Source organism: Varanus komodoensis, unplaced genomic scaffold (genome assembly GCF_004798865.1).
Source record: "Varanus komodoensis strain SLA01 unplaced genomic scaffold, ASM479886v1 scaffold1653, whole genome shotgun sequence".
Lineage (NCBI taxonomy): Eukaryota > Metazoa > Chordata > Lepidosauria > Squamata > Varanidae > Varanus > Varanus komodoensis.
In genome coordinates this window covers 1-5,551 of record NW_025335489.1, presented here as the reverse complement: position 1 = coordinate 5,551, position 5,551 = coordinate 1, and the positions used below count along the sequence as shown (strand labels likewise).

Genomic DNA, 5,551 nt, shown 5'->3' with positions numbered 1-5,551 from the left:
GCTACTCCAAAAGGGACAGTTCCCTCGTATGAGCAAGAACCAGAGCCGTTCACAATGTAAGACAGCCGCGCACAGTTCCCCGCTCCTTTTAAGTTTATACTGCTGCCACTGTGACATGACTTTCAGGGCCCCATACTTCTACACTAGCATCAACTGCTTAGGTCCCACTTGAGGGGGCTTTTAAAGACCCCCTTTTAAAGAGAGAGATTGGAAAAGATAGGATTTATCAAACTAGCATTTTACTTCTCTCTCACTCTGCTAGTTTCCTCCTGGCTTCTACCATTACTGGTCTTTGGGGCTGTGTTCTACTGTGCTTTCCACTGTTCCATTTTGCCGGGATATTAACATGGTGTTGGCCGCACAGAGAGCCATTGACTCCACAGAGCCATTACTGAGCGAGGGCCTCATTTGGGGGTGGGGGGGGTGTCCCAACCAGATGGGCAAAGGACACAGAGCTCAGAGTCAGGGCTTCAAAACAGGCTTTTACCTTCTTAGTTGCTGGAGGGGCAATACAGGAGTGTCATAGAGCGGCTCACGGGGTGCACTACAATGTCCTGAGCTGAAAAGGAATCCTACCAGCAGAGCAACGCCCTCTCAGGCCCACGGGGAAGCAGTCTCTATGCCATGCAACAAGTCGGACCCCCTTTTTCACTTTGAGTTTAACGGGGCTAGCACTTGCAGGGAGGCCTGCTCTGCAGGAGCCTCGACCCAGAAGTCCTCGGGGATGTCAGTCAACAGTTCCTGTTGCAACAAGGAAGCGTCAACCTTCCCCCCAGGGGACTGAGGCTGCCATCAAAGTGGAGAAGGATTTCTCGTTCCGTATTTACAAATACAATTTGCAAAGGAGGTCGCAACTTCCCCAGTGCGGGCAGCTGCAGGGCTGGGGCATCCAGGGGCCAACTGCCACAGCCCGGAAGGAGGGGGTTTTAACAGCTGCCTCTTCTTACAACAGAGACACCTGGCCAAGAGTGGACTAGGGCGAGACGAGCAGCAGCAACCGCATTCTTATTATGTTTGTTACACTGAATTTAATTGGGCCCTTTACCTCTCCTGAGAAAGTCAAGGTGGCTCTCTGGGCTCTTTCTTATCCTCACAACAGCAACCCTGTAGGGCAGGTGCGGCTGGGACTCTTCTCAAGGGAGATGGCAACTTCCCAAGGGAAGGGAAGGGTAGGGTAGGGTAGGGAAGGGAAGGGAAGGGAAGTGCAGGGCTGCGGCGTCCAGGGGCCAACTTGCAGGCTGGAAGAGGCGGGTACTGAGAGCGCGCCCCTCTTCTGACAGGAGAGACGCCTGGCCGAGAGCGGGTAGGACGAGACCAGTGAAAGCGGCGGCGCTCCCGTCGTTATTCTGACCCTGCCTATGGACGGCGCTCTTCTCCTCCCCGGGAAAGCCAAGGGGGCTCCCCTAACCCGCTGCCGCCCCGCACAGGACCCCTTCTCCAGAGTCCCGGCCGCCCTCAGCGCGAGGGGGAGTTTGCACGGGGAGCCGCTCTCGGGCCGCCTCCTCGCCCGGCCCGGCCCGCCGCCCCTCGCGCCTCCCGGCTGCTGCTCCGGGGAAACCGCCTGAGCGAAAGGGCGCGAGGCGCGGGGCGGGCGGGGCGCCTCCCTCCTCGCGCGCCAGGCCCGCCACCGCTTCCCGCCCATTCGCGAGCCAATCGGAGGCGCGCCTACCTCGGCCGCGCGACGCCGGTCCCCGGGCAGCCAATCGGAACGCAGCGCGCCTCAGCCGAGCCGCCGCGGGGGCCGCTCCCTCAGTCTCCGGGAGGAAGGTCGCCGCCACCGCCGCCTCCGTCCTCGGATCCCCGCGAAGCCGCGTTCGCGAAGCCCTCCAGGCAAGGCCCGAAGGTCTCCAGGCAAGGCCCAGGCGACACCGACGTCTCCGGGCTCGCGGCGGCGGCGGCACAAAACATCCTTTCCCAGCACTCTGGCTCGGCCTCTTTCTTCGCCCCCTTGTTCGTGCGCTTAGCGGCCCGTCAGGCTCCCCCTCGCCGTGCTCGCGAGGCGAGAAGCGCCCGCGGCAGCCTCCCGTCCCTATAATGCGCGGGCGCCCGCACAGCGCGCCCTTGTATGCCTTCTGGCTAACTAGCCGCACTGAGCCGCGTCGGGCTCCATCGCGGCCCGGCCGGCTGAAGCGCGCCTTAAAGAGACAAGCCCCGGGGCTCGTCCCATAGAGGCGCCCCGAGCCCCTTTCGCGCTGGGGCCCCGAGCCCGTCTCGGGGAGGGGTGCTGCGGGGCAGCCCCGGGTCCCGCAGCGCCTGGCCCTGCCTTCACCCCCGTGCCCGCTGGTGCAGCCTGCCATTGAGATTGCCCGCCCGTGCACACTTTACCCGGGAGCAAATTGCAGCGCGCACAGCAGGACTTACATCCGAGTAGGCATGGAATTAGCTTTTCCATGAAATTTCCATGAAATTAGCTTTTTTAAAGAGCAACACACCCCATGTGCCGTGAATAGAGCTAGCCTGCATTTTTAATGTTTAGGATGCAGTTCAAGAGAGCTGCTAAGTTCAAGCGAGATCAAGGACATGGGGCCAGCAGGCGTTGCTGGACTTCAGCTCCCATCACGCACAGTCATCGATTCGCACACACAAATATTACAGCATGCAAAGCGTATACAAATATGTGCACTTTATTTCATAAATAAAGAGGCCACTCTGAGTGCATGCGCGGGAAGACTGCAGCGAGGGGTGCAAAAAGGCTCAGTTTGACCTCCGAGGCGCCGTGGGGGGGGGGCACAATCAGTGCAGGCTGACGATGGAGGAACCCTTGGAGCGGCACACGCGGAAGTCCGTACAGGCGTCATCACCGGTGTATTTACCGGCGTGCAGTGCGCGCAGAGCGCCCGTGTAACGGATTGGGCCTGTCAGCTGTCAATCACCTCGACCATTAGAGGTTCGCAGGGCTAGAGCGCCCAAGCATTCAGTGCGGCCTGTACGGCGGCTCGCATTATCCTTTCAGAAGCGGCAATATATAGGGTGACGCTCCTTCGCGCTCACGCCTGGCCCCGGAGAACAGCCGGTTTCCGTCCTTTACCAGACGTTCGGCGTGCGGCGGCCTAAGGGTTCCCCCGTGTGTGTTTCGGGCAGCCAGAAGATACCGCCAGAAGGGGAGGCGCGGCTCCATCCTGCCCTTCTTCCCCGGGAGGTCCGTCCGCTTGGCAGTGCGGACGTGGCCGCTCGCAGGCGGAACGTTTCTCCCGCGCTGCCTGACCCGGCCCGTCGCAATAAGGGCGTGCACAGCAGGCTTGGCAGCGCCCCGCTCGCTATCACCCCCCCGCCCCCCCCCCCACACACGCCGGAACCCCCCCGGTCCCCCCCCCTGGGCCAGGCCCCCCGGCCTGCCCAGGAATGCCCCCCCGCCGCCCCCCCCCCCCCCGCCCCGATCCTGATACAGAGGAGCGGCCCAGCAGGGAGAGGCAAGGAAGTGCCTCACGCTCGGGCGGAGAGGGGCGGGGAGGGGAGGGGCGGGGAGTGTCGACGCAGGCGCCATCTTGGTCGTGGCTTCTTACAGGGAGTGTAGCCCTCCGCCATTTTAGTAGTGGCCGGCCTTGCAGAGGCGTTCTATAGACGTACGAAGGGGAAGAGGTGCCGCTCCTGCCCTGTGCACCTGCCCCCAGGACGCGATCCCCTTCTCCTGCTCGGCGTCTACTCGAAGTAGGGATTAGATTCTCCAGGCTTGGACTCCCTCTACCATGACAAACGGCTCAGAAAACAGGATGTCTCATGAGAGAAAAGGCTGGAGAAAGCCTTTCCTTTAAAAAAAAAAGTTTTATTATTATTATTATTATTATTTTCTATGAGCTAAAAAATAAAAAAACTAAAAACATCAATCATCAGAGACATCAGAACTGCTGGGTCAACCCCCCCCCCATTTTTTTATACCAATCCATAGACATATTCAAATCTGCGCATAGTCCCTTTTCTCTAGCCAGTAATAAAAAGAGTTCCAGGTTTGACAGATGTATGTATCCTCTTTCTCCTTCAGAGACAAAGTCAGCCTGTCCATTTCAGCGCAGTCCAGGATCTTTTTAAAAATCAGATCATCAGAAGGTGGTTCTTCACTCCTCCAATGTGGGGCAAATACAATCCTTGCTGCAGTAATCACTACATGTAAATCAAATAGGTTGCCTGTTTGTCAACATCATCAGACACAATGCCTAATAAAAAGACTTCAGGTTTAAATATTAAAGATTTTTGTAACATTTCCTCAAACCATTTATGTAGTTTAGCCCAATAGTTTTTTGCCTTATGACAAGTCCACCACATGGGATAAAAAGCACCGGGTTAATATTTGCCTTTCCAGTGAAATCCTTCAGGCCGCAATTCTCGACAGTGGCCACAGGAGGGCACTCCAGGCGCGCCGCCGACGCCTCCGTTGCAGAGCGTAGAGCCACCAGGCACCCCCGGCTGCACGAAGCCCACCCCACGCACGGGCCGCACGCTGCGGCCGCCCCTTCCCCCGCGCTTTTGGGAAATTCGGGGACGGAGCCCCTTCGCCTCTCCTGGGACACGGGCTGGCGCTGGCGCTGGGGCTGGCGCTGGGCTTGCCGCGGCTCTTTGTGGCTGCCGCAATCCAATCCGGCTCTTCACTTTCGTGGCTCTAGACATGCGCCTGCGCGGTGACAGGCCAGTCCCAACATGGTTGAAGGGCAAGTCCCCTCTCTGGGTCGGACACTACCAACATGGCGAGGGCCGAATGTGCGTCACTTCTCCACGCCGCAGGCCCCTCGGTTTTGACGTCACGCCCAGCATGGCTGCCCAAGGCGACGTGATGCTTCTTGCTGCCCTTCCTGCCTATCCCGCCATGGCCGCCCGAGGTGAGGGAGGGGAGGGGAGGGGGGGGCGGGAAGGGCTGCCCCTCCCTCCTGTCTGTGAAGACGGGGGCGGGGGGTTTATCTGTCCTCCCCGCGTCTCTAGCTCCCCCCAACCCCCAGTCCGGGCAGAGATGCCGCCTCCAGCGGAGAGGCCCCGGGAGGCTGGGCGGGCCTTGCCGGAGATCTCACGTGCATGTGCAAAGCGCCGTGGCTTGTGGGCTTGCCTTGGATGGGGGCGGGGGCCCTCCCTTCCTGACGCCCCCCGCACCAGGAATCAGACGCTGGGCTCGGCTTTCATGGGCGCAGGCAGGATACCTGTTGAGGCAGTGCGGACCCGTTCCCGGAGGAATTGATGGGGGAGCGTGCCCCGTTTCAGGGCCAGAATGCCCGCTTCCCCCTTGGCACACGCAGCATTCAATTTTCTGCTCTTGTTCGAGTGGAGAAGGGCTGCAGAGGCTCTCACTTACACCATCCCATCTCTCTTTTGAAATACACGGGGGGACTCTGATATAGGAAAGGCGACCCCCCCCCCCCGGGGTGGAGGTCTCCCATCCCCTTTCCTCCTTGGAAATGCCTTTGACCCGCTTCCAAGGTGGTTCCAGTGGGGAGAGGCGGTTGTGCGCGGCAAGCCTTTCTCTCACCAGTAATGCTTGGCATTGATTCTTTTTTTAGTATTATGAATCTTTACGTAACACATTTCTAGTATGAGGAATGTTTTCTGTATTGGAGAGTGAATGAGCTGA

At 59.5% G+C, this 5,551-nt stretch overlaps 1 long non-coding RNA gene across 1 annotated transcript in view; it reads left to right on the top strand.

The window, feature by feature from the left end:
• Nucleotides 1–4,746, top strand: part of LOC123021479 — a 9,539-nt gene extending 4,793 nt beyond the window's left edge. The window contains exons 2-3 of the long non-coding RNA XR_006414328.1: nucleotides 2,206–2,208; nucleotides 4,626–4,746. This is a non-coding gene — a long non-coding RNA (uncharacterized LOC123021479). The remainder of the gene's footprint in view (nucleotides 1–2,205; nucleotides 2,209–4,625) is intronic.
• Nucleotides 4,747–5,551: the final 805 nt, after the last annotated feature.